This window comes from Dama dama, chromosome 22 (genome assembly GCF_033118175.1).
Source record: "Dama dama isolate Ldn47 chromosome 22, ASM3311817v1, whole genome shotgun sequence".
Lineage (NCBI taxonomy): Eukaryota > Metazoa > Chordata > Mammalia > Artiodactyla > Cervidae > Dama > Dama dama.
The window spans coordinates 33,601,203-33,620,326 of NC_083702.1; the positions used below are offsets into that span (position 1 = coordinate 33,601,203).

Genomic DNA, 19,124 nt, shown 5'->3' on the forward strand with positions numbered 1-19,124 from the left:
ACAAAAGTAGGGGAGTGAAAAATGGAGAGAACTAGTAGAATTGCAAGGACAAGAAAAAGAAGGAAGAGAAAAGAAAGAGGATGCTGAGAAAATAAGAGGAGTAAGACAGAATCTTTTTGTTTTGTCCACATCTTTTGGTTAGAGGTTTGCTTTGAAATAAAATTGTTTCTTTCAGTGCTCAATGATATTTTATTTCTAGGTAACTCCCTTCTGAAATAGGTTAATTACAGAGGCAATTAGTCTAGCACACACAGGATGTCACTATTCCCTTATATAAATAGAACTGGCACGCATGTTTCAGGCAGAGAAAAATATCTGTGAAGACCAGATTTCAAAATGTAATAGAATTTTGTGCTATTTTGCCAGTTTGGGTTAAACTTCCCTATTGTCATCATCCTTATTTACTGAACAGCCTTTATGTTCTATTATCATCATAGAAGCTCTCTATGTAACTAGGAAGGTCTACTCAAATCATAAAGAAAACAATCCAAAATGAAAAAGTATTATGACATAAAGTAACTGAACAGGAATAAGTAAGGTCTTATTAGCAAGGCAAATACAGATAGGAAAGAGGGAGCTGGAACTGAAAAAGCTAATTCTATATTAGTTTAAACAAATGTTCTAACCTATGCAGTCTCCTAGGTTTTTTGTGCGATGACTTTATTTTACATATTCAGACTTTGGAAATTAGTAACTAGCGTCCTTCTGACAACCAAAGGCTTCATAGCACAAGAGCTTTTCTAAAAGCTAAATACATGTAGCGCTGGGTATCATGATCCAGTCCCGGGGACACACATGGAATTCACAGGAAAAGTTGTTAAATCATTAATAATGGCATCCATTTTAGCCTGAAACTCCTAACTACTGATTATTGCTTGCCTATTTATCAAAACCAAAATGATAAAGTGCTCTTCAAAAGAATAAATTGCCATATCTAGTACTAAATACATATTCATAGAGGGCACTTTGTCCTCTTGATGGTGACTACCCAGGATGACAAAACTGCAAGACACTGATGACATGCTAACATCTATGGTTCATTAGCTCCCCGTTTATGGCGGTAACAGTGAAAGCAAGGTCTTTAGGGCAGATCCTCATATTAATCAATACATTCGTCTCTCTTCTATGGCCATAAAGTATTATCCTTGGTTTGAGCAGCTGTCTCAAATAAGGTTTGCCATGGGTCACAACAGTGTCTGAGAGAGATACATAGTGACCATGAATACAGGGAAAAACACTCAAATTTTATTTCCTACTAACGATGGTCACCTTGCATTCTTTTCATGCACAAAGCACTGCATACTGCCTACAAATAAACCTAGTAGAGTGTGTGCTTCAGCCATGGGGTTACTCCACCTGGGTTTAAAAATTGGCGCCACCTCTTACAAGCTGTTGAGTCATAGTAAATTACTCAATTTCTCTCAATTCCCTCAGCTGAAAAATGAGTATACAAGTACCTACTTCATGAGGTACTTAGGAAGCTTAAATTAGATACTACATGCAAAGATCAAGAACAAAATCTGGCAAAACGAAAAGTCCTCAGTAAATGACAGTTGTTATAACATTCTGTAACTTATAAAAAGTGATGGAGTTTTTTTGATTTTACATCTGTGTGTGTGTATTTAAATCAGGAAAGCTTGCATTTAAATTTAAGCTCCTGTAAAAAGATGCAGACATTTCATTGGTGGCGAAAGTCTACAGGATAAGTTAACTGAGGTTTATAAAGCCTTCTATCAGCAGTAGCATCATCCCCTAGGCTAGTCTGTAGAGCAGTCTCTTTGGGGTTTCAATTTGGCTTACCTGAGTATACTGCAGCGGCACGGCAGACACGGGCTTTCTTCTACAACGAGTCCAAGGCTACCACTGATGACGTAGGGATGGGCAAGGGATGAAGTGATCTCCCTTCCAGAAGGTGAACCGTGGCACCGATAACTTCTTAAAAGAACTTTTTTTGGTAAAAGATCATTGGCTTTACTGCTTCTATCTGACCTTTCTGCCCTATTTCCCCAGGGAGTTTGCTAGTGGGTGGGTAAGGGTAAGTCAGCTTTGCAGCTAAGCCAGCTAGGCAAATAAGTTGTTTTGACTATAGTGCCTACAAATATAGAGATACGTGCATAGGTATATTCTTTCCATGCATGCACCAGGATAACTCCAGAAAGTATGATAATTCAAAGTATATTACAGATTAAAGAGGAACATATTAGGATGTTTCCTTCTCCGTAACAACCAAATAAATCATGTTTGTTATTACAAGTCACACACACCCACACATATACAGTGGTTTCAAGTCTCAAAATCTTTTCACTTGGGGATTGCCTGATGAGACTGAGTCCTTTTGGGCAGGAGAGGAACCTCTAGGTTTTAAAATTACTGCTCTTGTATCAATATTTTCAGCTACTGTTAACAGCTGATTTGGGCTGACTATACCGGTAACCAGATCAATTGTGTAGACATTAATACTTAGGAGGGCATATGGAAAGGGAATCAGCCAAAACACTCTATGAAATGGACTATAAAATCACTGTCAGAATGGACATTATCAACACAATAGAATTCTTCACAGCCCAGTTCTTCTTTACACAAATGAGGGCATAGAACAATTCAAATCAGCTCTGATGCCAGGACTGTGTGATCAGGTAGCGTTAATAACCAAGAGAAACCAGAAAATTGCCGTGAATCTGGCCGGTCAGTTATATGTTACTCTTTCCTTCTAACTCAGCATTTTAAATGACTTTGGTATTTAGCAATTACTTGGATCTAATATGACCAATTATTCAGAGACTTTTTCAAATTCTTTAGGATCTCAGAAAATCACAGCAAGTTATCAAGGTGAAAAAATAAGGGCTATTAATATAACAGGATTATATATATAATAAAATGTCCTGCTCCACCAGTAAAAACCAAATGATTTGCAAAACTCCATTCCTCACACAAATGCCAAAAACAAAAATGTAATTAAATACTATTAATTCTATTGTGCCAAGTCACTTGAGTCATGTCCAACTTTGTGCAACCCTATGGACTGTGGCCCGCCAGGCCAGGCAAGAATACTGGAGTGGGTTGCCATGCCCTCCTCCAGGAGATCTTCCTGACCCAGGGATCAAATTGATGTGTCTTATGCCTCCTGCATTGGCAGGGAGGTTCTTTACCACTTAGCACCACCACGTCATATAAATATACTATTACAAAAGTATATACATACAAATAGTTTCTATTCTATTCTTACCTTTATCTTTACCTCCTATTATCGAAATGAAAAATTTACTGGTGAAATGATGTCTACCTAAATTTTCTGAGTTAGTTTTACTAATTCTTTTCTGCTATTTTCTCTGCTTTTTCCCCTTTTTCCCCTTCTCTCTCTCACTTGTTTCTTGATTTTACTGGGCAAAAATTAGTTATAATTTAGCCTCTTTTTTTTGTTTTTTTACTACATACAGTTTCACTTTCCCCTCTCACTCCTTTTTTCTGCCATCACCCCTGGAAGATAGCCATAAGTCACGCTGGAGAGATGCCAGGGTGTCCTGATCTTGCATGGTCTGAGTGCCTCCGTGTATATCTCTGTGAGGCTTACCTAAGTCACCACTTACAATATTGAGTAGAAAGTGCAGGTTGGAATAGTCAGCATTTATAAGTCAGCTGGTTACATGATACAAAAATATATAGCCAACTTCAGAATTTATAGCAATAACATTTATGTATCGTGTTACTCCTAGAACAATCCAATTTATAAAGTGCCTATTGTGTATACATAAGGAACAATCATAAATCATTTACATTAAACAGTGTCAACTAGCAAAACATGACTTTCCCCCTAAATTCTGCACACTGAGATTAATGAGGTTTTTGAAAGGAAGCACACTAAAAAAAAAAAAGAAAGAAAGAAAGAAAAAAAAACCAACCAACTCTGATTCATCCTAGGCAGATAACATACCCATATAAAGGAGCAGGTGTCTGTAGTATGATTTAGAAGACCTATGGAACATCTCTGGAAAATATTAACCTTCTCTGAAGTAGAGAGTCGTCCATGAACTGAGCTAGAAATGTGGCAAGATACCAAGTCCGTCATCAACCTCAAGCTTTCTTTTATTTCCTTCTCAGTAAAGAATGGAATTACAACAAATAAACACAGAACACTTTAGGCCCTATTTGACCAGTTGTCTGACATGTTTTCATATACAGGCACTGAGAGAAAACCTGAGAAAGAGCATGTAGATTACCTGCTTTGTCTCTTTCACTCCTAGTTGGAGAAAAATCCCTATCAGTGACAAAAGCAATCAAGAGTCCTAAAGTGAAAAGCAAATATGTATGCAGATTTTTCTCCCTCTGTTCACTCCCTAGCTTATCCCTTTCAGACAAGCAGTCTACAGAAATCTATACTTTAGGTTCTTGAATTAAAACCCATTCCTTCTCTCTAAAAAGTCCTTCAAATAAATAATATGGAATGTTTTGACTGTTCACATCTGTAAAAGTATTTAATCTTATCTGAAACTTCACACCTACACAACTGAATTGGACATTATATAAGAAAAACACAACGTGAATTTCTCTAGCAGAAATATGCTTCTCTATCTCTGTCTTTAGAAAGGATTACAGCAGTCATAGTTTCTTCCTGCCTTAACTCACAAAAATAACCATTGATTTGTTTTAACCAAAATGGAAGAGTAACATTTTTATTAAATGTAAAAATGTTTATTCCTTTAGGAAAAAAAACTTCATTTCTCCAAATCTATTAATGACTAATTTCTCTATAATTAAAATGAAAACGGAATCTGGAAAACAGAGACAAATGTATAGCCAGAAAATCTATAAACTAGTTTACATTGAATGAACTACCTGCTGTTTCGTGTTCACAGATAATTGACACTGTGTAGATAGGTTGTAATCTAGAAAGCAAAGCAAAACAAAAACCATAGAGAGAGAGAGAGAGTGGTAACTGATCTACAAGCTTCTGAATTGAAATAAGAACTGATGGTAAACTGAGGTTTCCAGGAGAAGGGTTTTAAAAATAACATGCTAATCTGGAAAGGCAGATACACTATGGCCTTTGTAGAAAGATTCTGAACACTGGGCACCCTCCCAAACAGCTGTATTTCACTAGTATTAATTGGTAGGGGAAAATATAATGCACTTCTTCACGACTGAGAGTATTAAACTTAACAAGGAGCAGTGACAACTTACTTCAGTCATAAGCAGATTTCAGTTAAAAAGCTTATCCATTCATGAGGAAGGGTGTTCAAACTTCAGAGGGTTTTGCTTGTGTAAAGAGACAAAAGGGAAGACAGAGAACTTTTCTTCAGTTAACATGTTTATTCTCTAAAATTATCTGGTGATCTCGGAATTCTTTCCTATTTTTGATTCACTTGAGAAGAAAAACTCTTGTGCTCAGTGAAGCAATTTAAAAATCCCAGGCTAACCCCTTCTTCTTGTCAATACACTGAGAAAACTATGTAAAAATAAAGCATAATTGCGTCTCCCATCTGGGTTGCTGCCACTGTAGTCTCTGCATTCTTACAAGTTGTTTTCTTCCCAGTATTAATGAAAAATAGACAATGATTATGTAAGCATTTTTTAAGTACTGGTGTGTCCTATGATTGACCTACCTATATTTTTCACCAGTTCTCTCTAGATTTTTCTAGTAAAATAAATTTTAAGGAAATAACTGACACTTCACCAAGATGTTCTAAAAAATATGACTAGAAAGAAAAGAAATCAGCAACTCACAAAGGATTTGGGGTCAATTATCAAAAATACTTTATAGACCTGGTTAACATTTTTCAACTGAACTGACTATACTGAAAGGATTTATGATACATGTAAACAAAGACTCCCAAAACAATAAAAAATTGTTGATTCAACATCGAAAATGTTCTTTTTTTCCTAATGGAAACCTAACATTGCCAGTAGGAAGTTCTTAACTTGAGTAAAAGATTTTTCGTCTTTTCCTTCTACAAAATAATAGCTAAAGAAATAGCTTCAGGCTGACGTACTACATTTCCACTTTAGCTAATAAGAAAATATAACTTCTTTTCCATTTCTAACTTGATAACATCATTTAAACAATTAGCTAAGGATTGAGTATACACAAAATAAGTAAATTTTGTTCCTTTATTCAGGAAATGCCAGAAACAACAAATTTTCCTATATGGCTATGGATATCAGTGTTGGGTTTTGAGGGGTATTTTGGTTCTAGAAGGTATTGATTCAGTGTTACTTTCAGAATATCTTAACCTGGAGTCCATATATTGCTATTAAATCTATAGGTTTTTGGAATTATATGTAAATTTTCATGTAATTATATGAATTATGTGTAGAATATACACACCATTGTGATTTTTCCTACAGCCAATCATTCTTTTTGACTACCTAGCATCCATGCACCCTCTTTCTGTGAACAGGACCCCATTTTCCTCTGTAATTCAACCTTAATGCCTAATTCATGGAAAATGATGAAGCTGACTCTATCTCCTCCTCCAAGAGAGACGCTGTTACTGTTTAGAGGCTAAGTCGTTTCTGACTCTGCAACCCCATGGACTGTTAACCCACCAGGCTCCTCTGTCCATGGAATTCTCCCAAGAAGAATACTACAGTGGTTGTCATTTCCTTCTCCCTGGGATCTTCCTGATCCAGGGATCACTCCTGCATTGGCAGGCAGATTCTTTACCCCTGAGCCACCAGGGAAGCCCAAAAGAGATGCATAGGATGATTCTGTGATCTAACCAACACGAATTAGTACAAACAGATTTTGATAGGTCTTCTGGGAGAGAGTCTCTCTTTTTCTTGTTTGATCTGAAGCCTGAGAGGATGTTATAGCTGAAGCTCTGCTGCTGCCACCATCCTGCTCCCAAATGAAGCCAGAGACTGGGGCTACATTAGTGGAACCTCAGAGATAGAGAAAAAATGAGTCTTGTTTACAGTATTTTAATCCAGAAGTTAGATCTGTGTCCATATTTTCTTTCATTTTTTAAGGAAATACAATAATTTCTTTATTTTTTTAATTATGAAAGAATGATAACATATTTATAAATAGATTTTCTATACTTTAATAAATAACACACACACATGCACACTCATACCATCTTACTCCACAAATTAGCATAGCTGACTTCTTCAACTTAAATGTTACTGGCATTCTCTGACCTTTTCTACCTAAGGTAAATTCCCCTCTCTGTATTCTTCATTCTGTTCATCCTACCTGTCATTAATCTCATTACCTATTGTCAAAATCATGTGCCATATACTAGTTCTAATTTTGGTACACAGGAATTCAGTCAGTTTTCCAGTCCTTTTCAGTCAAAGTTTGCACAGTACAAGATTACTTTTCAGGAGAGAGGGACAGGGAGAGGAAAAAAAGAGAGACAGACAGACTGAGAGAGACAGACAGACAGACAGTGAGGGAACAAGGGGAACAGATTTTAAAAACTGAAGGTTCAAGTAGAGAGCCATATAGTAAGTTTCATCAATGATGGAGCAAATCAAAATTCTGATTACACACATACAAGAAAATACATTTTAGTCAAGCAAATATCTATAGCATAGATTAGGAGGAAAAGATTTTCACGCATTTTGATCTCCATTTCAACCAAACTTAGCTGACATAATTATGGAGCCCCTCAAAGTAACTGCTGGGGTTTAGTAGCACTTACCACTTCCTTTGAACTGGCTCTATAAATGCCAAGAGTGAGTATTTTAGATTAAATGAATAGATTAATAAACATCTTTGGAATATCCATTATTAAGATTGATTTATGTTCTCTTGCCAGCAGTAATTCAAGAAAATGCCATGCTATTCAAAAAATATTGCACGTCACTCTCACTACTTTGCCAATGTTATGACACCATGCAAGTGTGACAATATCTATATTCTTTCACTGAACTAAGTATACACAAAAGCTGATAGATATTAAACCACTTTAAGTTTGCATGGGCATCAGCACAGGAAACACTCATATTTATAACTCTGATAAATGGCCTTTCATTTGTAAATTTATAGTGTGTCCATAATTTCTTTAGGGAACCAAGAGGTTCATTCAAAAAATTGCCACAACATTTATCTATCTAAAGATGATAGATATGGTTTATGAAATTAAATGCTTTTAAAAATTAAAATCATATTGCTAAGAAAAAGGACATGTTCTTTCATGGTTTGCTCACATTTTTAGATAATCACAACTGCACTCTCAGCAGTTACAATATTTAATCTAAATAGAATATTAATATATTTATTAAATATGCCCAAATATATTGTTATACGGTTGGTAAGGCATCAGTATGAACTACTGGGCATCAGGTTCACTTAAATTTATTATTTTATTTTCTAATACCATTCCTCTGCAGTAACCTTATGAAATATATAAAGTATCATTAGAATATAATATTTCTTACTTATATTTAGTACTAATTACTAATTACTGTATTTAGTTTTTCAGGACTACGCCCAGCAAACTTCATGGCTTATTGTAAGCATAGACTATTAAAACTATAACAAATAAAATTACTTAAATAACATGTATATTTGCCAAAACATCAATGTTAACTAAATAAGGAGTCCTACTTTTAATCCCAATAAACACTTTGTTCAGTTGGAGAAATCAATGAAGGAGAAAATGAAAGATAACAATTAGCACTAAAGTAACCAATAAAAAAACAGTAGTCAAGGTTCTAAGTGCAAAAAGGCAATGTGGGGAACACATGTAAATCCATGGCTGATTCATGTCAATGTATGACAAAAACCACTACAATAAAAAAAAAAAGGCAATGTACCCCGTTACTACTTGTGATTCATTTGTCATCATTTACTACCATAAGTAGGTAACACACACAAAACTCAGTGCTTTGGTTTTTTCTAGAGTCACTGCTTCTTTTTAATCTATCCTATTATTATAGAATCTACCAAAGAGTGAACCTTAATTATTTGATTTGGTTATATGAACAACCATCTCCAAATTGCAACTTTCTTTAGCATCAGCTCATCCACTCCAAAAAAAATTGTCTCAAATGCTTGCAAAATTTCTGTGCAACATATTTCTTACATATTGAGTGCTCTGTATTCTGCTTTAAAAACAGATAATAATCAAAATAAGAAAAAACAAGCAGTTTACATACCCCTGTGGACCGCTAGCTTCTTGTTGGCAGGAACATCCTTATCATCATCTTTGGGTCACAGGTGGCCAGCCCAGCACCTGAGATACAATGTATACCTGTAAATGTGTTTGAATGAATCAAGTGATACAGTGATGACTAGAATCCACTTGGATGGTATGAATTCAATAAAGCAACCAATCTATCCACCTAACCTCTTCCTCTATATTCTATATTATTAAAGTTTCAATATATGAGAACATTATGAGTATATGAGCAGTATATATTATTAAAGTAGCAGAAAGTATGAGCATACATACTTCATATATATACATATATATGTATGCATGTATGAATGTATGTATGCATGAGAGCTGGACTATAAAGAAGGCTGAGTGCCAAAGAATTGATGCTTTTGAACTGTGGTGCTGGAGAACATTCTTGAGAGACCCGTGGACTGCAAATAGATCAAACCAGTCAATCCTAAAGGAAATCAGTCCTGAATATTCACTGGAAGGACTGATACTGAAGCTGAAGCTCCAATACTTTGGCCACCTGATGTGAAGAGCTGACTCACTGGAAAAGACTCTGAGACTGGGAAAGATTGAGGACAGAAGGAGAAGAGGGTATCAGAGGATGAGATGATTGAAGGGCACCACCAACTCAATGGACATAAACTTGGGCAAGCTCCGGGAGATGGTGAGGGACACAGATGCCTGATGAGCTGCAGTCCATGGGGTAACAAAGAGTTGGACACAACTTGGTGACTGAACAACAACAACAACATACATTCTTAAGGCTTCCAGTGTGGCTCAGCGGTTAAAGAATCCGCTTGCCAGCGGGGGAGACACAGGAGACTCGGGTTCAATCTCTTGGTCAGGAAGATCACCTGGAGGAGGAAATGGCAACCCACGCCAATATTCTGGCCTGTAAAATCCCATGGACAGAGAAGTCTGGTGGGCTATGGTCCATGCGGCTACAGAGTCAGACATGACTGAGTAACTGAAAAAGTGAAAGTGAAAGTCACTCAGCTCTGTCTGACTTGTTGCAACCCCATGGACTGTAGCCTGCCAGGCTCCTCTGTCCATGGAATTCTCCAGGCAAGAATACTGGAGTGGGGAAGCTGTTCTCTTCTCCAGGGGATCTTCCCAATCCAGGAATTAAACCCAGGTCTCCTGCATTGCAGGCAGATTCTTTACTGTCTGAGCCACCAGGGAAAGTATGCATGCATATATTCTTTTTTTTTTTTTTTCCATTTATTTTTATTAGTTGGAGGCTAATTACTTTACAATATTGTAGTGGTTTTTGCCATACATTAACATGAATCAGCCATGGATTTACATGTGTTCCCCATCCCGATCCCCCCTCCCGCCTCCCTCCCCACCCGATGCCTCTGGGTCTTTCCAGCGCACCAGCCCTGAGCACTTGTCTCTTGCATCCAACCTGGGCTGGTGATCTGTTTCACCATAGATAGTATACTTGTTTCAATGCTATTCTCTCAGAACATCCCACCCTCGCCTTCTCCCACAGAGTCCAAAAGTCTGTTCTGTACATCTGTGTCTCTTTTTCTGTTTTGCATATAGGGTTATCGTTACCATCTTTTTAAATTCCATATACATGCTGTATTGGTCTTTATCTTTCTGGCTTACTTCACTCTGTATAATGGGCTCCAGTTTCATCCATCTCATTAGAACTGATTCAAATGAATTCTTTTTAATGGCTGAGTAATATTCCATTGTGTATATGTACCACAGCTTCCTTATCCACTTGTCTGCTGATGGGCATCTAGGTTGCTTCCATGTCCTGGCTATTATAAACAGTGCTGCGATGAACACTGGGGTGCAGGTGTCTCTTTCAGATCTAGTTTCCTCGGTGTGTATGACCAGGAGTGAGATTGCTGGGTCATATGGCAGTTCTATTTCCAGTTTTTTAAGGAATCTCCACACTGTTTTCCATAGCGGCTGTACTAGTTTGCATTCCCACCAACAGTGTAAGAGGGTTCCCTTCTCTCCACACCCTCTCCAGCATTTATTGCTTGTAGACTTTTGAATAGCAGTCATCCTGACTGGCGTGTAATGGTACCTCGTTGTGGTTTTGATTTGTATTTCTCTGATAATGAGTGATGTTGAGCATCTTTTCATGTGTTTGCTAGTCATCTGTATGTCTTCTTTGGAGAAATGTCTGTTTAGTTCTTTGGCCCATTTTTTGATTGGGTCATTTATTTTTCTTGAATTGAGCTGCAGGAGTTGCTTGTATATTTTTGAGATTAATCCTTTGTCTGTTGCTTTGTTTGCTATTATTTTCTCCCATTCTGAGGGCTGTCTTTTCACCTTGCTTATAGTTTCCTTTGTTGTGCAAAAGCTTTTAAGTTTCATTAGGTCCCATTTGTTTAGTTTTGCTTTTATTTCCAATATTCTGGGAGGTGGGTCATAGAGGATCCTGCTGTGATATATGTCAGAGAGTATTTTGCCTATGTTCTCCTCTAGGAGTTTTATAGTTTCTGGTCTTACACTTAGATCTTTAATCCATTTTGAGTTTATTTTTGTGTATGGTGTTAGAAGGTGTTCTAGTTTCATTCTTTTACAAGTGGTTGACCAGTTTTCCCAGCACCACTTGTTAAAGAGGTTGTCTTTTTTCCATTGTATATCCTTGCCTCCTTTGTCGAAGATAAGGTGTCCATAGGTTCGTGGATTTATCTCTGGGCTTTCTATTCTGTTCCATTGATCTATATTTCTGTCTTTTGCATGCATATATTCTTTTTTTTTTTTATTATTTTTTTTCCAGTGGGTTTTGTCATACATTGATATGAATCAGCCATGGATTTACATGTATTCCCAATCCCGATCCCCCCTCCCACCTCCCTCTCCACCATATATTCTTATATGTTTGAATTATAACTTCCTGAAAATCAATTCTCAAAAATAATTGTTTCTAAATGCTTTGTTGTTGTTGTTTAGTTGCTAAGTCTTGGCCGACTCTTTTGTGACCCCATGGAGTATAGCCTGCCAGTCTCCTCTGTTCTGGAATCTCTCAGGCAAGAATACCGGAGTGAGTGGCTTGTCCTTTCCTCCTCCAGGGGATCTTCTTAACCCAGGGATTGAACCTGAGTCTCCCGTGACTCCTGCATTGGCAGGTGGATTTTTTTACCATGAGTCACCAGGGAAGCCCCTTCTAAATGCTTATTCCATTACATATTCTCATTGTCTCTGGTTTCGGTGGAGGCCATACAGCCTTTGAGATCATGTACATCAGAGTTACGCTGACATATGTTCCAACAACACAAGAGAAGACTCTACACATGGACATCACCAGATGGTCAACACCAAAATCAGACTGATTATATACTTTGCAGCCAAAGATGGAAAAGCTCTATACAGTCAGCAAAAACAAGACCAGGAGCTGACTGTGGCTCACATCATGAACTCCTTATTACCAAATTCAGACTTAAATTGAAGAAAGTAGGGAAAACCACTAGACCATTCAAGTATGGCCTAAATCAAATCCCTAATGATTATACAGGGGAAGTGAGAAATAGATTTAAAGGACTAGATCTGATAGACAGAGTGCCTGATGAACTATGGACGGAGGTTCATAACATTGTACAGGATACAGGGATCAAGACCATCCCCAACAAAAAGATATTCAAAAAAGCAAGATGGCTGACAGAGGAGGCCTTACAAATAGCTGTGAAAAGAAGAGAAGCAAAAAGTGAAGGAGAAAAGGAAAGATATACCCATCTGAATGCAGAGTTCCAAAGAATAGCAAGGAGAGATAAGAAAGCCTTCCTCAGTGATCAGTGCAAAGAAATAGAGGAAAACAATAGAATGGGAAAGGCTAGAGATCTCTTCAAGAAAATTAGAGATACCAAGGGAACATTTCATGCAAAGATGGGCTCAATAAAGGACAGAAATAGTATGGACCTACCAGAGGCAGAAGATAGTAAGAAGAGGTGGCAAGAATACACAGAAGAACTGTCCAAGAAAATCTTCACAACATAGATAATCATGTGGTGTGATCACTCACCTAGAGCCAAACACACTGGAAGGTAAAGTGAAGTGGGCCTTAGGAAGCACCACTACGAACAAAGTGAGTGGAATTGATGGAATTCCAGTTGAGCTATTTCAAATTCTAAAAGATGATGCTGTGAAAGTGCTGCACTCACTATGCCAGAAAATCTGGAAAACTCAGCAGTGGCCACAGGACTAGAAAAGGTCAGTTTTCATTCCAATCCCTAAGAAAGGCAATGCCAAAGAATGCTCAAACTACCACACAATTGCATTCATCTCATATGTTTGTAAGGTAATGCTCAAAATTCTCCAAGCCAGGCTTCAGCAATATGTGAACTGTGAACTTCCAGATGTTCAAGCTGGATTTAGAAAAGGCAGAGGAACCAGAGATCAAATTGCCAACATCCACTGGATCATTGAAAAAGCAAGAGAGTTCCAGAAAAATATCTACCTCTGCTTTATTGACTATGCCAAAGCCTTTGATTGTGTGGATCACAGTAAACTGTGGAAAATTCTGAAAGAGATGGGAATACCAGACCACCTGACCTGCCTCTTGAGAAACCTGTATGCAGGTTAAGAAGCAACAGTTAGAACTGGACATGGAACAACAGACTGGTTCCAAATAGGAAAAGGAGTACGTCAAGGCTGTATATTGTCACCCTGCTTATTTAACTTATATACAGAGTACATCATGAGAAACGCTGGACTGGATGAAGCACAAGCTGGAATCAAGATTGCTGGGAGAAATATCAATAACCTCAGATATGCAAATGACACCACCTTTAAGGCAGAAAGTGAAGAAGAACTAAAGAGGCTCTTGATGAAAGTGAAAGAGGAGAGTGAAAACGTTGGTCTAAAACTCAACATTCAGGAAACTAAGATCATGGCATCGGGTCCCATCACTTGATGACAAATAGATGGAGAAATAGTGGAAGCAGTGGCAGACTTTATTTTGGGGGGCTCCAAAATCACTGCAGATGGTGACTGCAGCCAGGAAGTTAAAAGATGCTTACCCCTCGGGAGAAAAGTTATGACCAACTTAGACAGCATATTAAAAAGCAGAGATGTTACTTTGCCAACAAAGGTGCATCTAGTCAAGGCTATGGTTTTTCCAGTAGTCATGTATGGATGTTGAGAGTTGGACTATAAAGAAAGCTGAGCACCAAAGAATTGATGCTTTTGAACTATGTTGTTGGAGAAGACTCTTGAGAGTCCCTTGGACTGCAAGGAGATCCAACCAATCAATCCTAAATGAAATCAGTCCTGAATATTCATTGGAAGGACTGATGTTGAAGCTGAAATTCCAATACTTTGGCCACCTGATGCAAAGAGCTGACTCATTTGAAGAGACCTTGATGCTGGGAAAGACTGAAGGCAAGAGGAGAAGGGGAGGACAGAGGATGAGATGGTTGGATGGCATCACTGACTCAAGGGACATCAGTTTGAGTAAACTCCGGGAGTTGGTGATCGACAGGGAGGCCTGGCGTGCTGCAGTCTATGGGGTCACAAAGAGTCAGATGTGACTGAGCAACTGAACCGCACTGACACATTTTCAAATCTTGTTTCCACCACTGACTCTTTACTACAAGGTTTTGGATAAGGCACTAACCTTTCCACATACCAGTTTGCCTTTAAAACAAAGACAAACTTAGTGACTTTTTAATGAGATTCAAAGGATCAAAGGAAACAATGCATACACACTGTGTGACACACAGTGAGCCCTCAAGAAGTATTATAAAGTACTATTTGTATTCTTTCCTCCCCCCCGCCCCCCACCGCCATTATGAACAGCTAACCTCACCCACAGAGAGGGACTTTCCTTTGGCTATTAGGGAAGTGATCTCTAGGGCCTGAAAATGTCCTGTAGGACAGGAATGTCCTTGCTTGCCTGAGGGATTTGGCCATGGGGCCTCTCAGGTGGCACTAGTGGTAAAGAACCTGTCTGCCAATGCAGGAGACCCAAGAGACACAGGTTTGATTCCTGAGTCGGGAAGATCCCCTGCAGGAAGAAATGACAACCCACTCTAGTATTCTTACCTGGAAAATTCCATGCACAGAGGATCCTGGCAAGCTTTTAGTCCATGGGGTCGCAAAGAGTGAGATACAACTAAGCAACTAAGCACAAAATAATCTAATAATGTGATTCTGTGATGGGAGCTGTGGGTCATGTGGTATCAATTTTGCCTCCAAAACTACTTGGAGACTGAAGGTATTAGCCCGGCACTGATGTCCATAGACTATCAGCCCCACGAGAGGTATGTGATCAAATCCCAGTAAAAACTCTGGACACCAAAGGCTCAATGAGTTTCTCTTCTTGGCAATGCTCCATGCTTACTGTCACGTGTCAATGCTCTGAGAGTAACAAGTCCTGCCTCCAGAGAGTAGGACAATGAAAGCTCTGTGGTTGGGTCTTCTAGCCTCAGATTCAGCATTTATAGACTGCTTTTCCTTGGCTGTATCTTTTCCCTGTAATAAGCTGTAACCATGACTATAACAGCTTTCACTGAATTCTGTGAGTACTTCCAGAGAGTTTTCAAACCTGAGTGTGGTTTTGGAAACCCTCAAACATGCATTTGGTGTCAAAAATGAGGGTGGTCCTGTGTGGAGGACTCCTTGGAACTCTGTAGCTGACTAAATGTACAGTTGGTTAAACTCTCATATTTTCTTTCTTTAGATCTAGAAAGCCCCAAAGCTTTGAAAGATATCTTATTTTACTACTCAAGTAAACTTAACAAAACCCCCATTTAACAGTGAAAATCACTTTAAATTGATGGTGTTTATGTATAGATTGTATTTTGGTTTATTTTTCCATGTACAAACAATAAAATCCTACTCCAGTAATAGACAGAGAAATATTCTGTTTGTTTTAGTTACATGAACAGCAATACTATTTAGAAATAAATGAGTCCCATACAAGTAAAATTTCTAAAGATCAGTAATAGTAGCTCTGTTAAGTTCAGATATTAGAAAGTTAACTTAAGAGGTACACTGGTAAAAAAAAAAAAAAAAAAAAAAAAAAGAGGTACACTGGTTTTCAAACAAAATATTAATTAAATCACATGCTCCTTTTGCATCTCCGAAACACAGTACTCAAGAGGCTATTTACAACCTTTTTCTTTTTTTTTTTTTTTCAAATATCAGTTTGGTAGGCAGAATTTTAAAGTGGTCCCCAAATTCCCCTCAACTTGTGAACACATTTCTTGGCATAATATCCAGAATTGTGAATATGATGGGTTTTATTTCCATGAACAGGTTGTATTATATAACACAGTTGACTGTAAAACAGGGAGATTATCTGCATGGGTCTAACCTGGTCACATAAATCTTTTAAAACTTGGTCTAGAGGGACTTCCCTGGTGGCCCAGTGGTTACAAATCCACCTTTCAATGCAGGGGACATGGGTTTGATTCCTGATCAGGGAATGAAGATCCTACATGCCATGGGGCAACTAAGCCCATGTACCACAACTAGAGAAGCCCGCTTGCTGCAACTAGAGAGTCCTGCGTTTCTGCCGCAGGAACTGAGGATTCTGTAGGTATTCTATTGACTGCTCTTCAGTCTTTCACTCTGAAAACAGTATCAGTTACATGCTAGGTTTCGTTAACCATATAAATCCCAGTTGCCATTACCAGTACTGAAAAGTCATAGACGCACTCTGAATAAGAAACCCAAAAAAAGGTACTATGTCATATGCTACAGACTGAATATTTGTGTCCTTCCCAAAATTCATATGGTGAAACCTAATATCCAATGTAACAGTATTAGGAAGTAGGGCTTCTGGGAGGTGCTTAGTTCATGAGAGTAGAACCATCATGAATGGGGTTAGTAATCTTATCGAAGATACCCTGAAGAGCTCCCCATCTGTCTCCTTCCACCAGATGAGGGCACAGTGAAAAGAGAAACATTTAGGAAGCAGGCTCTCACCAGAAACTAATTGTGCTGCTGCCATGATCATGGGCTTCCCAGCCTCCAAAGTGTGAGAAATAAATTTCTGTTGTGTCAAGCCACCCAGTTTATGATATTTTTGTTATAGCACCCCATATGGACTAAGACAAAAATGTATACATTGTCTTTTCAATAGATCATTTGGAAGACTCAACTCTCTATCTTCTATATGGAAGGTGTTGAGAAGGTAACTCTTAAATATGCTGTGAATTATCTCCAAATTTTCTTGGGCCATTTTAAGGGTAAGAGTAGGCAGTGACTGTACCTTCTTGAGGCTTATGTGGGAAACCAACATATGCTCAGTGCAGAAGACACAGAATCTCTAAGTATCTGAAGTGAGATTGGGGGTCACTTAAAAAGACTCTCAGAGTCTTCGTAAAACATGCTGCTACAATTGCTCCCTGTCTCATTCCCTTTTTATTCATTTACTATAACGCTGCCACATTATTTTTTATAAAACACAAATCTTATGTTATACCTTTACCGAAAATGAACAATTTCTATTGTTTTTAAGATAAAGTCATTAGTTCACGAATACACTAAATATTTTAGGGCTTCTCTGGTGACTCAGACAGTAAAGAATCTGCCTGCAATGCAGGAGACCTGGGTTCGATTCCTGGGTTGGGAAGATCCCCTGGAGGAGGGTATGGCTACCCACTCCAGTATTCTTGCCCAGAAACTCCCATGGACAGCCTGGCAGGCTACAGTCCATGGGGTTGCAAAGAGTTGGACATGACTGAGCATCTGAGCACTCACTCAGAGATTATGAATGGTTAGGTCCTCTTGGGAGAAGCTGACACTAGACCTAATCCCTTCTATGGGGCAGAATCTACAGAATATATACCCCATGGAGGGAGAGTGTTCTAAATTGAGAGCAAGAACCAGGCTTGGAAGTGAGGACTAACCTGTACTACCCACATATCTTAAGTCTACTGTGTGATAACTACTCCTTTCTCTCGAACTCTCTATCTCAGTTATGAGTTCCTGGGCACTCAGCCCAGAGGTGACCCTCCAGAATGCAACCTGGGAGATCAGATAGTAGTTAGAATATAGGGGCTGTTAATCAGCTTACTTAGTGAGACCACAATCTTGAATGAGAGAATTTGAAAGTGAAAAGTAGTTTCAAGATTTTGAAAACATTCCCAGTGAAAATGTAAAAGCAAACTGTAGATCCTAAGCAAAGAGAGACAGTATGGGAACTCTCGTGTATCTAGAGAGGGAGAGAAGAGACATCATGAGCAAGGACAGAGATAGAGCTCAGAGGTAGGCCAGGCTCTCCTGTATCACAGCATTTAACCTATAAGGAGGTGGGGCTGGAGAATATCAGTTAGACAAAAGGCACCCAAGGGTCTATGGGCTGTCAGTCCTCTTTCACGGACATTACTTGCTGGGGAGGGGACAGGAGTGGACACAAACCTCTCAGGGAATCCTTCTTGTAAGTCTTACAGCCATTGAACCTGGTGAAGGAGAAATGAAAAAACAGAGGGTGTAGGAGCGAGGAGCCTCAAAATGTCTGAGCTCTGTTCCATCTTCCCCAGTCCCAACACACACACAACTCAGTACAACACAGAGGAGGATGGGGAGAGCCCTGGGGATGGGGAAAGGAAGAGGAACCTCAAGCTGAAGGCCACGGGAGGCCCGCAGCAGCTGCTCCGGCTCATATCCAGGTGGGGCTAATTTTATCAGCAAGGACAGAGGCCCACAGTGGCCGAGGGAAGATGCCAAGAAGGATACAGGGGACAACGCCAGGGCCAGCATGCATACATGTGACCGTGTGATGCTCCACACACCCCTACCAGCTGCAATGATACACAATTTCCCCAAGGATTTGTTTTCGTTTTTAGTGGGGCTGGAGTGGGGTGGCAGGGGATGGCACAGATGTGAGCAGTCATCCTTCTCGGGGTCATGTTAATACAGGGTTTCCATCTGAGAGGAAGGTGGCCTTACATTTTACACCCACGGTGCCCCTCTCACCCTACCCTGCTCCTGGGCCTGGACAGGGAAACAAAGATCAAATTAACAAACAGATGATTTGATAGTAAAGACACTGAGTTATTTCATGCTGTATCAAGTTTGCTTTTTATTACCTTTCAA

The 19,124-nt window shown here is 38.9% G+C and overlaps 1 protein-coding gene across 2 annotated transcripts in view; it reads right to left on the minus strand.

Annotated features, from left to right (window-relative positions):
• Positions 1-19,124, minus strand: part of SOX5 (SRY-box transcription factor 5) — a 1,090,517-nt gene that overhangs the window by 875,243 nt on the left and 196,150 nt on the right. For both annotated transcript variants that reach the window (XM_061125136.1, XM_061125135.1), the window contains exon 3: positions 9,103-9,179. The gene's annotated coding sequence lies outside the window, so the exon portion shown is untranslated. The remainder of the gene's footprint in view (positions 1-9,102; positions 9,180-19,124) is intronic.